The following is a 14,898-nucleotide window of genomic DNA, read 5'->3' as shown; positions in this document are numbered from 1 at the left end:
TGAACTAGATACAGAAACATACAGCAACGTGGTGTTTGGGTACACAATGGTGGAGCAAATTCATGCAGCTATATGTTTATGTGTGGACTGGCACATGTAGAGAGTAGATTAAGTGCATCCAAGAAATTACCTTAATCTATAAATCAGTTCAGTTCAGTCGCTCAGCCATGTCTGACTCTTTGCGACCCCATGAATCGCAGCACGCCAGGCCTCCCTGTACATCACCAACTCCCGGACTTTACTCAAACTCATGTCCATCGAGTCGGTGATGCCATCCAGCCATCTCATCCTCTGTCGTCCCCTTCTCCTCCTGCCCCCAATAGATCAGAGTCTATTCCAGTGAGTCAACTCTTCGCATGAGGTAGCCAAAGTATTGGAGTTTCAGTCTGAGCATCAGTCCTTCCAATGAACACCCAGGATTGATCTCCTTTAGGATGGACTGGTTGGATCTCCTTGCTGTCCAAGGGACTCAAGAGTCTTCTCCAACACCACAGTTCAAAAGCATCGATTCTTCAGCACTCAGCTTTCTTCTCAGTCCAACTCTCACATCCATACATGACCACTGGAAAAACCATAGCCTTGACTAGACGGACCTTTGTTGGTAAAGTAATGTCTCTGCTTTTCAATATGCTATCTAGGTTGGTCATAACTTTCCTTTCAAGGAGAAAGCGTCTTTTAATTTCATGGCTGCAGGTCACCAACTGCAGTGATTTTGGAGCCTAAAAAAATAAAGTCTGACACTGTTTCCACTGTTTCTCCATCTATTTGCCATGAAGTGATGGGACCAGATGCCATGATCTTAGTTTTCTGAATGTTGAGCTTTAAGCCAACTTTTTCACTCTCCTCTTTCACTTTCATCAAGAGGCTTTTGAGTTCCTCTTCACTTTCTGCCATAAGGGTGGTGTCATCTGCATATCTGAGGTTATTGATATTTCTCCCGGCAGTCTTGATTCCAGCTTGTGCTTCTTCCAGCCCAGTGTTTCTCATGATGTACTCTACATAGAAGTTAAGTAAGCAGGGTGACAATATACAGCCTTGACGTACTCCTTTTCCTATTTGGAACCAGTCTGTTGTTCCATGTCCAGTTCTAACTGCTGCTTCCTGACCTGCATATAGGTTTCTCAAGAGGCAGGTCAGGTGGTCTGGTATTCCCATCTCTTTCAGAATTTTCCACAGTTTATTGTGATCCACACAGTCAAAGGTTTTGGCATAGCCAATAAAGCAGAAAGAGATGTTTTTCTGGAACTCTCTTGCTTTTTCCATGATCCAGCAGATGTTGGCAATTTGATCTCTGGTTCCTCTGCCTTTTCTAAAACCAGCTTGAACATCTGGAATTTAACGGTTCATGTATTGCTGAAGCCTGGCTTGGAGAATTTTGAGCATTACTTTACTAGCGTGTGAGATGAGTGCAATTGTGCGGTAGTTTGAGCATTCTTTTGCATTGCCTTTCTTTGGGATTGGAACGAAAACTGACCTTTTCCAGTCCTGTGGCCACTGCTGAGTTTTCCAAAGTTGCTGGCATATTGAGAACAGTACTTTCACGGCATCATCTTTCAGGATTTGAAATAGCTCAACTGGAATTCCATCACCTCCACTAGCTTTGTTCATAGTGATGCTTTCTAAGGCCCACTTGACTTCACATTCCAGGATATCTGGCTCTGGGTGAGTGATCACACCATCGTGATTATCCAGGTCGTGAAGCTCTTTTTTTTGTACAGTTCTTCTGTGTATTCTTGCCACCTCTTCTTAATATCTTCTGCTCCTGTTAAGTCCATACCATTTCTGTCTTTTAATCAGCCCATCTTTGCATGAAATGTTCCCTTGGTATCTCTAATTTTCTTGAAGAGATCTCTAGTCTTTCCCATTCTATTGTTTTCCTCTATTTCTTTGCATTGTTCACTTAGGAAGGCTTTCTTATCTCTCCTTGCTATTCTTTGGAACTCTGCATTCAGATGCTTATATCTTTCCTTTTCTCCTTTGCTTTTCGCTTCCCTTCTTTTCACAGCTATTTGTAAAGCCTCCTCAGACAGCCATTTTGCTTTTTTGCATTTCTTTTCCATGGGGATGGTCTTGATCCCTGTCTCCTGTACAATGTCATGAACCTCCGTCCATAGTTCATCAGGCACTCTATCTATCAGATCTAGTCCCTTAAATCTATTTCTCACTTCCACTGTATAATCATAAGGGACTTGATTTAGGTCATACCTGAATGGTCTAGTGGTTTTCCCCACTTTCTTCAAATTCAGTCTGAATTTGGCAATAAGGAGTTCATGATCTGAGCCACAGTCAGCTTCCGGTCTTGTCACTGCTGACTGTATAGAGCTTCTCCATCTTTGGCTGCAATAAATATAATCAATCTGATTTCAGTGTTGACCATCTGGTGATGTCCATGTGTAGAGTCTTCTCTTGTGTTGTTGGAAGAGAGTGTTTGCTGTGACCAGTGCGTTCTTTTGGCAAAACTCTATTAGTCTTTGCCCTGCTTCATTCCGTATTCCAAGGCCAAATTTGCCTGTTACTCCAGGTGTTTTTTGACTTCTTACTTTTGCATTCCAGTCCCCTATAATGAAAAGGACATCTTTTTTGGGTGTTAGTTCTAAAAGGTCTTGTAGGTCTTCATATACCCGTTCAACTTCAGCCTCTTCAGCATTACTGGTTGGAGCATAGGCTTGGATTACTGTGATATTGAATGGTTTGCCTTGGAAACGAACAGAGATCATTCTGTCATTTTTGAGATTGCACCCAAGTACTGCATTTTGGACTCTTGTGTTGACCATGATGGCTACTCCATTTCTTCTAAGGGAGTCCTGCCCACAGTAGTAGATATAATGGTCATCTGAGTTAAATTCACCCATTCCAGTCCATTTTAGTTCACTGATTCCTAGAATGTCGACGTTCACTCTTGCCATCTCCTGTTTGACCACTTCCAGTTTGCCTTGATTCATGGACCTGACATTCCAAGTTCCTATGCAATATTGCTCTTTACAGCATCGGACCTTGCTTCTATCACCAGTCACATCCACAGCTGGGTATTGTTTTTGCTTTGGCTCCATCCCTTCATTCTTTCTGGAGTTATTTTTCCACTGAACTCCAGTAGCATATTGAGCACCTACCGACCCAGGGAGTTCCTCTTTCAGTATCCTATCATTTTGCCTTTTCATACTGTTCATGGGGTTCTCAAGGCAAGAATACTTAAGTGGTTTGCCATTCCCTTCTCCAGTGGACCACACTCTGTCAGAATCTATAAATAGCTATAGCTTAAGCAGCTATAAAAGGAAGGAAACTGGAAAAGGCCCTGCTCTCTTCTTCAAAAGGATTTCTTGATCATTTATATTTGCTTATGAGGACAGGGATTTGCCAGGCACAAGCAAGATGGCAGAGAAACTTAGAAGAGGATGCAGGAGGAGGAAGTGCTTCCATGCCTGTGACTGAAAACACAGTCCAGTGTCCCATTGGTATGTAATGTAGATGCATTGTTTTGGGGTTGGCCAACCTAGCTTGCTGCAGGCAGCCATTTAGTGATATCTGAACATGTGACTTTGTGCTTTATTTCCTTGACAAAGTCCAAATCAGAGCTCAGGAACTGTCACGACTCTGTAGGGCAGATTTGTGCTGCAAAAGGAGGGGACAGGAGCTGACACTGAACACCAGGGCATTTTTCCACTTCTAAAATCTATGTTAATTTCAGTGATGATATACTCAGGTAAATATACTGCTTGCAATAAATCAGTTGCCTACTGATTCTCTTGGCATTAACTCTCCCTCTCTCTCACACACACTACACATACAAGCTACATACATCATACAGAGACACACGCACGCACCTGCAAGAAAATTAAGCCCACGAAGATACTTTATTAGTGGAAAGTCACAGCTGACTTAACTTTCAAAAGTCAGGCAATTCGAAGTTCCTTCTGCAACTTTATCTCATCTCCACCATATAAACACACAGTGAAGCATGAAACCTAAATATGCAAGCAGAATATCTTTGCACAAAGGGGACACATTCTTGTACTGATGACTTTGTCATTCCTTGCTTTGTATCTTTAAAATGACTTCCACCAGAGTCAGCTTCTTACCCATCTCTCTTTCACCTGAGCTCCTGCCATACTCAAGACAAGCATTGGGCTTAAAAGGTATATTTCAAGCTAATAAGAGAGTCAAGGCCAAAAAAGAATGGCAGGAAAGGTCTCAGGTCCTATTCCCCACAGCCAACTTGGCCACCGTTGGCCACATGCATGCATGCCCTTCAACATTCCCAATCCAGTCCTTTTGCAAATACCACTTACTCCCCTTTCAGATGACTTCCTGGGATTTCTCTGGTGGTCCAGTGGCTAAGACTCCAAGCTCCCAATGCAGGGGGCCCAGGTTGGATCCCTGGTCAGGGAACTACATCCCACAAGACACAACTAAGATCCTGTGTGCCACAACTAAGACTCGGTGCAGCCAAATAAGTAAATAAATACATTTAAAAATTATATATAAAAGAAGACAATTTCCTGACATCTTTGACAACCTCCATTTGTCACCTCCTTAGAGCCTGAGATCAAAGCTCACTTCTTCCAGAAAGTCTTTTCTGATTTAACTGTTTCACCAATTCTTTCAACATGTGGGCATTCAATTATCAAGAGAATATTCTGCCCTCGCTGACATGTAGCTTTACAAGTGAGATAAAGCATAGCTAATGTTAGAGAGAAGTTGAATGATCGTTATCATAGCAAGCAGATTAGACTTAAATGAGTCATAAGAGAGTAGAATTGTAGTTCATGGTATAAAATAAAATTTTTGGAATTTAGTAAGAGCTCTATAGACCACATGGCCAGGAGACCTCTGTCACTTTAACAGGTGGAGCTCTGTAAGAGGAGAGAGGAGCCATCATTGAACTAGGAGTCAGGAGACATGGGTCATTCAAAATCTTATGACTTGCTATTTGCCTCATGTGCTACACCATTAGAATGTAAATTCTTTGCAAATGAGCTGTGTGTGCCTCTTCTCCCCCCCGCCCCCCACATATCCCCTATAGTGCAAAATTGGGGAATCATCTATATATACCAGGCACTCTGTAAGTATTTGTTAACCTATATTTACATATGTAGCTAGGGCCAGAAAGAGTTCTGGTGGTTTTACAAGAATACAGGAAATTTTATAAATTTAAGGCCCACAGAGCTTAGAGGAACTATGGAGATGACTTAGTCCAGAATTGGTATTTTTACAGAGGGACAATCCAAGGTCACAAGGGCTTATTCAAGAGCACAGCACCAGTAAGCGACACACGTGGTACAGTACTGAGTTTCCTGAATTACTGGATCAGCAACCCTCTCAAGGCCGGCATTTAAACATTTAAGGGAAAATCTGTTTCAAATCCCAAAGAAAGGCAATGCCAAAGAATGTTTAGATTACTGCACAATTGCACTCATCTAACAGGCTAACAAAGTAATGCTCAAGATTTTCCAACCCAGGCTTCAACAGTACATGAACCATGAACTTCCAGATGTTTAAGCTGGATTTAGAAAAGGCAGAAAAACCAGAGATCAAATTGCCAACATCTGCTGGATCATTGAAAAAGCAAGAGAGTTCCAGGAAAACATCTATTTCTGCTTTATTGACAATACTGTGTGGATTAGAACAAACTGTGGAAAATTCTTCAAGAGATGGGAATACCAGACCACCTGACCTGCCTTTTGAGAAATCTGTATGCAGGTCAAGAAGCAACAGTTAGAACTGGATATGGAAGAACAGACTGGTTCCAAATTGGGAAAATAGTACGTCAAGGCTGTATACTGTCACCCTGCTTATTTAACTTATATGCAGAGTACATCAGGTGAAATGCCAGGCTGGATGAAGCACAAGCTGGAATCAAGATTGCCAGGAGAAATATCAATAACCTTGGATATGCAGATGACACCACCCTTATGGCAGATAGGGAAGAAGAACTAAGAGTCTCTTGATAAAAGTGAAAGAGGAAAGATAAAAACTTGGCTTAAGACTCAACATTCAGAAAACTAAGATCATGACATCTGGTCCCATCACTTCATGGCAAATAGATGGGGAAACAATAGAAACAGTGACAGATTTTATTTTGGGGGGCTCCAAAATCACAGCAGATGGTGACTGCAGCCATGAAATTAAAAGACACTTGCAAGAAAAGCTATGACCTTGGAAGAAAAGCTATGACCAACCTAGACAGTATATTAAAAAGCAGAGACATTACTTTGCCAACAAAGGTCCGTCTAGTCAAAGCTATGGTTTTTCCAGTAGTCATGTATAGAGGTGAGAGTTGGACTATAAAAAAAAAGCTGAGCACCGAAGAATTGATGCTTTTGAACTGTGGTGTTGGAGAAGACTCTTGAGAGTCCCTTGGGCTGCAAGGTAATCAAATCAGTCAATCCTAAAGGAAATAAGTCCTGAATATTCATTGGAAGGACTGATGCTGAAGCTGCAACTCCAATACTTTGGCTGCCTGATGCGAAGAGCTGACTCATTTGAAAAGACCCTGATATTGGGAAAGATTGAAGATGGGAGAAAGGAACAACAGAGGATGAGATGGTTGGATGGCATCACCAACTTGATGGACATGAGTTTGAGTAAACTCTAAGAGTTGGTGATGGACAGGGAAGCCTGGCGTGCTTCATTCCATGGGGTCGCAAAGAGTTGGACACAGCTGAGCGACTGAACTGAACTGCTTCAAAACCTCAATGTTATGACATGAAAACTTTTCAACTCCTAGGGCAAACTGCCATTTACAATGATAATATACTTTTGTGTGTCTACTGGCAAGATGTTTTGCTCAATGATTTTTCTATATGGACTAAATGTTTTTCATGATATTTTAAATTAAGACCTGTATTGCTTAGGATTACATGTAGCTGAATATATCCAGAGATCCCCCAAGTAGTGGTGGCTTAAATGAGAATGAAATGAATATTTCTGTCACCAGTACAGGAGATGTAAGAGATGTGGGTTCAATCCCTGGGTCAGGAAGATCCCTTGGAGGAGGAAATGGCAACCCACTCCAGTATTTTTGCCTGGAAAATCCCATGGACAGAGGAGCTTAGCAGGCTACAGTCCACGGGGTCACAAAGAGTCAGACACGATTGAAACGACTTAGCAAAGAAGTCCATCAGCGGGGGATTCAAAGCTGCTGTGGGTTCATAGCTCTTCTGCTCCATATCTTTCCCATATTACTTTTAAGTTCAAGGTTCTCCTTGAGCTCCATCCATTTCCTCTAAATTCAGCCAAGAAAAAGGAGAAGGAGCAGAGAAAGGGCACACTCCTCTCTTTCGGATAACCTCTTGAAGGCCCCAAACAACAATTCTGTTTGTATCATCTTAAATAGATCCTAGTCATGTGGCCAGACTTGGCTGCAAGGGACCTTAGACCATGTTGGCTTTACTATCAGTGTTCTGCTACAAGGCAAGAAGAAGGGGAAAATATGAGGAGCTACTGGTATCCTTTTCCACAGAATTTCTGCTCAATAATCCCTTTCTTAATGAATTCAAATGATACTTTAATATTATACAAACAATATTAAAGCAGAAGTATTAAGTAGAATGCTATTATTTACATAGATAAAGTAATATGAATAATGACAATAATTTTAAACCCATTCAGTATAGAAGGAATATTTTAGTAGAATGCAATTATTATAAGCTCACATCTTTGCCTTATTGATACTAAGAGTAGTGGAATAATCCCAGGGCTAATAGATAATCCCTCATAGGGCAAGAAATTAGTCACCAGGTCATTACATTTGTCAAGAGAGCTCATAAGAACGGGTGATTTCTTCAGGCGTCTGTTCAGCTCTTTCCATCCACCTCAACTGCCACTTTCCTAGTTTCTTAGGCCCTGCCAAAGGAGAAATCATCATCAAGGCAACCAGGGCTCTTCGCTCTCCCTGGCTGATCCTGGTCACTAGTATCATAATGTCATGATCAAACAAGCACTAAAAATCAAGAGATGTTTTAGAGTAGATAAAGGTACAGTTTTGCCTCTGTCACAGGCTGCCCTGTGTCTTGGTCTCTGAACCCAAATACAGAGATTAAGATTGCAGATTCTCCCTTCCTATTCTTCATGTGGAAGAGCCTACTATGAGGGAGTCTGGAAAATTCGAGTTACTCAAAGTTTAGGTTTTAAATCAATGAAAAAGATTTTTCACATCAGACTTCACCAGTTCCTTTACACCCCTCCCAGATAGCTGTTCAGAATGAGAGCCTGTGAACAGAAGAATGGATAAAGAAGATGTGGTATGTATATACAGTGGAATATTAGCCATAAACAGGAATGATATTGGATCATTTGTAGAGACATGGATCGACCAAGAGACTGTCATACAAAGCGAAGTAAGTTAAGAGAAAAACAAATATCGTATGTTAATGCATATATACAGAATCTGGAAAAATGGTACCGATGAACCTATTTTCAGGGCAGGAATAGTGACACAGGGAATGGACAAGTGGACACGGGTCGGGGGTGAGATGCACTGGGAGACTGGACTTAAAGTATGTGCACTGCCATGTGTGAAACAGATAGCTGGTGGGAAGCTGCTGTGTAGTGCAGGGAGCTCAGCTCAGGGCTCTGTGATGACCTAGAGGGGTCGGGTGGTGCTGGGGGTGGGAGAGAGGTCCAAGAGAGAGGGGATATATGTATATATACAGCTGATTCACTTTGTTGTACAGCAGAAACTAATACAACTTTATAAAGCAACAATAAAAACCCCAACCCTGTAAACCCTGATAAATAATAGTAAAAAATTAATAAATAAAAGAATCAGAGCCTGGCCCCTATACTTCACATAGAAAACCACTGAAAACTGTTCTGCAATACTGTCTCAACACAAGACTAGTACTATTCCAACACTGTAACCAAAGTCAAGGAAACACTCCTCTTAACAGTCTATTTCCTTCTCTCCATTGCTATCAGCTCCAGTGACCTGTTGTCAACACTGAAGAAATTCTAGACCTCTTTAGCCTCCTTCATAATACGACTGACTGTGATCTTCTGGATTTCTAAAGGTTCCTTCGACCCTCAAATTTTCTTTAGAGCCTTCAAGTTACCTAACCTCTCTGGATCTCCCTTATCTCATTAGAAAAATCAGTGCTTTAGAAAAGACAGTCCCTAAAGCATGTCGCAGCTCAGACCCATCTCACAATGCTACAACATGACTACTGAATAGCAAGGCCACATCACAGAAGTGAAGCTTTAAATTTCTCTTGCAATGTTTCATTAAGAACTACAGCCATTTAAAAATAATTTGACAATTCTTCGGGATGAATTCTTCTGAAGAAGAAATTGTTTGTATACATCATCCTGTCTTATCAAACTTCCACAGCTGCTGACGAGCGGTAATACACTGTACCACTGTGAGAAGGTTGGTGAAATGGAACGCAATAGAGCCTGCCAGGTAAGTACCAATGAAAATGATTTCAAATCATTTAAAGCGAGCATTATGTCACAGTCACTGCTTTTTGGAAGAACTAGGACTTTGTCTTTTCTGCAAGGGGAACAGAATCATCTCGCTTTCCAACTCTGCAGGAGTATCTGACAAGGACTTGTGCAGTATATATTCCACAGCACTCACTGTAATTTCAAGTTCAAAGCAGCAGGGACCGCAGTATATGCTGCAGCCCAAGAAGAGCAGCATCATCTTTTTTCCCATTTCCCTCCTTTGCCTTTGCTTCTTTTCCAGGATTTCTGTGTGCCCTACTCTGTTGCATAAAGAATAAGTTCCCTATGGATGATTTCTGATGCTCACTTTCTGACAACAACTCTCTCGTTGGTGATAAACGATACAAAAGCTTTAACTTCCAACCACTCATCCATTTGCCCTTCAAATTACAATGTAAGGTCTAGTATTTTCACTTTCAAGTGGTTTAGAGTTTCCACCCTTCCACTCTTCAGTCCTTCTAAATAGGATTGGCTAAAGGAGAATTGTATTTTAAATACAATATCATCCAAAAGTGAGTGTAGGGAAGTGTACTTCCTAAGAATCAAAGTAATATTTGCAAAAACATTTTTTGCAACCTTGTGTTTGGTTTTGTTTATTCAAAATGTCACTCAATACTTTGCATACAAGACTTACAGCTCCAAGTTAAGATGAATGCTGGCTACCAAATGAAACAACCTTCTTAAACTTTGCTTGAGGGAAGGGCTTAACTTTAAATATGGCGTTCCACAGGAAAAAAGCGAAGTTCCTAAAAGCCTTAATTAACCTTTACTCATTTCAGCATATATTATCCTCCAGAGAAGATTGGACCCTCCTGGCTAACAGTTCTCCAAAGGACAAGGCTGTTCGGTTAACTTACACTAAGGGTGGAGACTGGGAATTTAAACTCTGCACTGCTTATGCAGCAAAAGCATTTTCAAAACACTAATCAATTCCAATGAAGCCTCCATAATTGAAATTTCTCATTTTAGATTTTCTAATTCACCTTAGGACAATAACATTTAAAATACATTCAGCTTTTCATGAAGACGGTGCCGAAGGCGAAGAAGGAATCCCCTGTCCCTCCCAAAGCTAAAGCCAAAGCAAAGGCTTTGAGGGCCAAGAAGGCAGTGTTGAAAGGGGTCCACAGCCACAAAAACAGAAGACCCGGACATCACCCACCTTCTAGCAGCCCACACTGTGGCTAATATTCAAGAGGGTCCAAATATCCTTGGAAGAACGCCCCTAGGAGAAACAAACTTGACCACTATTGCCATCATCAAATTCCCCCTCAGCACCAAGTCAGCCGTGAAGAAAACAGAAGACAACCACACACCGGTATTCACTGTGGATGTCAAAGCCAACAAGAACCAAGTTAGATAGGCTGTGAAGAAGCTCTGTGACTGTGACATGGCTAAACTCAATACCCTAATCAGGCCTGATGGAGAGAAGAAGGCATATGTTCAACTGACTCCTGACTATGACGCTTAGGATGTTGACAACAAAACTGGGATTATCTAAACTGAGTCCAGGGACTTCCCTGCTGGTCCAGTGGCTAAGACTCTGCACTTCCAATGCAGGGGCCTGGGTTGGATCCCTGGTCAGGGAACTAGATCCCACACGCCACAACTAAGAGATTGCAGGGTGCAACAAAGGTCTTACATGCTGCACCTAAGACACAGCACAGCCAAATGAATGATCAAAAACTCTAAATAAATAAATAAACTGAGTCCAGCTGGCTAATTCTAAAACAAAAGTTTTCAGTACAAAAATAAAGCATTCAAACTCCTTATAAATGAACTACATAAGTTTATATTTTTCTTGCACCATGAAGATTAAAGAATACAGTCTTTTATGAACAGTTTAAATTTAAATTTTACTATTTATTATTTTTATAGAGAGCAAAGGGAGTTTGGTTTTAAACAATATAATCTTGATAAAGTCACTTTACTTTTCTTTCATATATAAACGTGAGATGTTTAGACCATAAAATCGCTAATAATCCCTCTGGCTGTAAGAGCTTATGAAGTGATAAAAAAGAAACTTTGGCTCAATTGGAACCTTTCCATATTTTTGCTGTGCTTATATCCCTTACATTATAATAATAATGCTGTAGACTTATAGAACTTAACTTTTCTTGAGGCACTTTCAAACCCATTATCCTATCTACTCATGGAAAGATGTAGTTGGGGAGAAAAGATCTTCATATTCTTGCTCACATGTTTTTCTCTGATAACTGCTAAGCTTGGGGAATTTGTCAAAGTCATAAAATCCTGACCTGGAAAGGTCACTTAATTTATACCTTTTTGTGGCCTTCAGTGAAGCCAAGGATCAGAACAACACTGAGTTTTTCACACTTCATGCTGTGCCTCTTGATTAAATTAGACCCTAAGTGATTACTTTTTTCTTCCTATTTTTTTTTAATCTGCTAAATGATTTAAAATGGCAAACTAAAACACAATGTACATCCCTGCAAGAAGAGAAACATGACAGGCTACAAATAATGTTTTATTTCAGAGTAAGATCTCAACAAGGAAGCATAAGCGGATAATCGCTTAGAGAAATTTCAAACGTGAGATGGCTTAATTTTGGAGGATTATGAGTGGCTGATAACACAAAAATCTGGGAGGTTTCTTCCGTATACATTCCTTTTAGTTTTTCCATAATTTATTTATATACTCACTTAATAATTGTATTGAGTACTTGTTACCAGCTCTCCTCAGTGTTTGCTGTCTTTTGGGGAATATAAAGATGAATAATAAGGGAAAATAGCCGACATTTACTGAATATCTAGTGTGTGCTTAGTTATGTTAAGTGCTTCATGTGCAGTTTAAGCCAACCTTAAGCTGCACCGCCAGGCAATGGTAGCACCTGGGTTCTAACACTGATCTGCTTGCCTGGACTCAATGCTGTTAAGTGCCTCTCATTTTAAGAGTAAGCCGGAGTTCTAGATGTCAAGAGGATTCCCCAAATCTAGTGAGCAGGGTCATCTGCTAATTATTCCCATAAATTGATACTTGCCTCTAAATTGTTCATTTGTGTCAAGGATTCCTCTCCCACCCACTCCCCCCAAAATAAAACAACACAAGCTCAGAAGTGATCTCTATGAGAGAACTTTTTTCAGTTCCTTAAATACACGTTTGTTAATTACCTGGTAATTGTTTAGTGCCTTTTTAAATGAAGTGTGAAGTCACTGAAATACTGTGAAAATTTTGGTAGAATTTATGACTTTTCCTTGGGGACTGCTTCATACTGAAATTAGCAGCTACATTCTCAAGCTTTAAGTAAATGAGTGGTTGGGGCATCAAAGAGGAGGGTCCTACAGTTACTACTTGATTTTTGTAAAAAAAAAAAATAATACTCATATTGATAAGGATACAATGAAACAGTCACTAACTAGGAAAGTGTGAATTGGTACAACTTTCTGAAAAGCAATTTGCATTCATTCTAGAAAGATGTTCATGCCTTTTGACTAACTCCACCTCTTGGCTAGAATCTATCCTAGGGAATGGACTTGGTACTTGGACCACAGTATATTTATATGCATGTTGACCAACCCTTAATAGTAATACCACAATATTATATTTATACTCATGTTTACTAGCCCTTCATAGTAATACTACAATATTGAAAGCAAGTTATAAGTACATAATAATATGGAAATAAGTAAATAAATTAGAATACATAAATTACACACTGGGATTTACACTCCTTTTATGTGATCTTTTCCAAATATTTTGAATGATACTGGAAAATATGCACCATAAAATTTTAAGTGAGAAAAACAGGATCAAACTATTACATACATGAAGATCTTTTTTAAAGATAGATAATTACAGAGAGAAAGAGAAGGAAAAACTAGACCAGATATATAAGCATTAAAAAGAGCTATAATGAAACCAAACAAAAAAATTCTCAAGGCAATCAAACAGTAATAAAAGTTATTTTTCAAAAACTAAGGGAGAGTCACTTAGGATTAAGCAATGGTTTCTTAGATATTATATCAAATCACCAGCAACAAACAAAAAAATGAACTGAACATCATCCAAACGTTGTGCTTCAAGGGGACACCATCAGGAAAATGAAAGGACAGCTCACAGAATAGGAAGACATTTTTGCGAACCACATGTCTTCTAGGGAAATCCATCTAGAATGTACAAAGAGCTACTACAACTCATAAATAAAAGATAAATAACCCATTTTGAAAAACGGTCCAAAGAACTGATATTGCTGTCCAGAGAAGGCAAACAAATGCCCACTAGGCACATGAAAAGACGCTCACATAATTAGCCATCAAAGAAATGCAAACCTAAACCACAGTGAGATACCACTTCACACTTACTAGAATTGCTATAGCCAAAATCTCAGATAATAGCAAGTATTGAGGAGTATGCAGCGAAACTGGAATCCTCACACACTGCTGAGGGGAATGCAAAGTGGTGCAGCTACTTTGGAAAGTAGCTAGTAGTTCTAGTAGTTCTTCAAATGATTAAGTAGTAGGTTACCATTTTTGTTGTTGTTTAGTCACTCAGTTGTGTCTGACTCTCTTGTGACTCCGTGGACCGAAGCCCACCAGGTTCCTCTGTCCATGGGGTTTTCTAGGCAAGAATACTGGAGTGGGTTGGCATTTCCTTCTCCAGAAGATCTTCCCAACTCAGGGATCGAATCCAAGTCTCCTGCATTGCAGGAGGATTCTTTACCACTGAGTCACCAGAGAAGATCTAGTAAGTTACCATTTTGTTGTTTAGTTGCTCAGTCGTGTCCAACTTTTGCGACCCCATGGACTGTAGCCCGCCAAGCTCCTCTGTCCATGGGATTCTCCAGGCAAGAATACTGGAGTGGGTTTCCATTCCCTTCTCTCTACGGCCCAGCTAGTCCACTCCTAGGCACATACTAAAGAGAAATGAAAATATGTGTCCATGCAAAAATTTGTGTATGAATGTTCATAAAACATTATTCATAACAGCCAAAGTGAAAACAACCCAATTATCCATCAAACAATAAATGGATAAATAAAACAGACTATATACAATGGACTATTACTCAGCAATAAAAATAAACAAAGTACTGATCTGTGTTGCAACATGGGTGAACTCTGAAAGTAAAAGCGGTCAGTCATAAAGACCCACATACTGCATGATTCCAGCTGTATGAGATATCCAGAACAGGCAAATCTAGAGAGATAGGAAATTGATTAATGGTAAACTAAGGTTAAGGTGGGAGGTGGACGGGGAGAAGGGTATTGAGGGGGACAGCTGCTAGGCAGGGGGTTTCTTCTGGAGATAACGAAAAAGTTCTAAGATTGACTATGGTGATGGCTGCAAAATTCTGTGAATATACTAAAAGCCACTGAATTGTGCACTTTAAATGCGTGAATAGCATGGTAAGTGAACTATATCCCAATAAAGCTGATTTTTTTTAAACCAGAAAAAAGAATAATTATTCTTATTATTTCATTCACCAACCTTACACCAAGCTCC

The 14,898-nt window shown here is 40.1% G+C and overlaps 1 protein-coding gene and 1 pseudogene across 2 annotated transcripts in view; one reads left to right on the top strand and one right to left on the bottom strand.

Annotated features, from left to right (window-relative positions):
• Window positions 1-14,898, bottom strand: part of KIAA1217 — an 821,092-nt gene that overhangs the window by 692,585 nt on the left and 113,609 nt on the right. The gene's annotated exons all lie outside the window — the stretch shown is intronic.
• On the top strand, window positions 10,462-11,069 carry LOC107133036 (large ribosomal subunit protein uL23-like; annotated as a pseudogene).

This window comes from Bos taurus, chromosome 13, assembly GCF_002263795.3.
Source record: "Bos taurus isolate L1 Dominette 01449 registration number 42190680 breed Hereford chromosome 13, ARS-UCD2.0, whole genome shotgun sequence".
In the NCBI taxonomy this organism is placed as follows: Eukaryota; Metazoa; Chordata; class Mammalia; order Artiodactyla; family Bovidae; genus Bos; species Bos taurus.
Note: the sequence above shows the minus strand (reverse complement) of the source record. Positions and strands in the feature narration are given on the sequence as shown.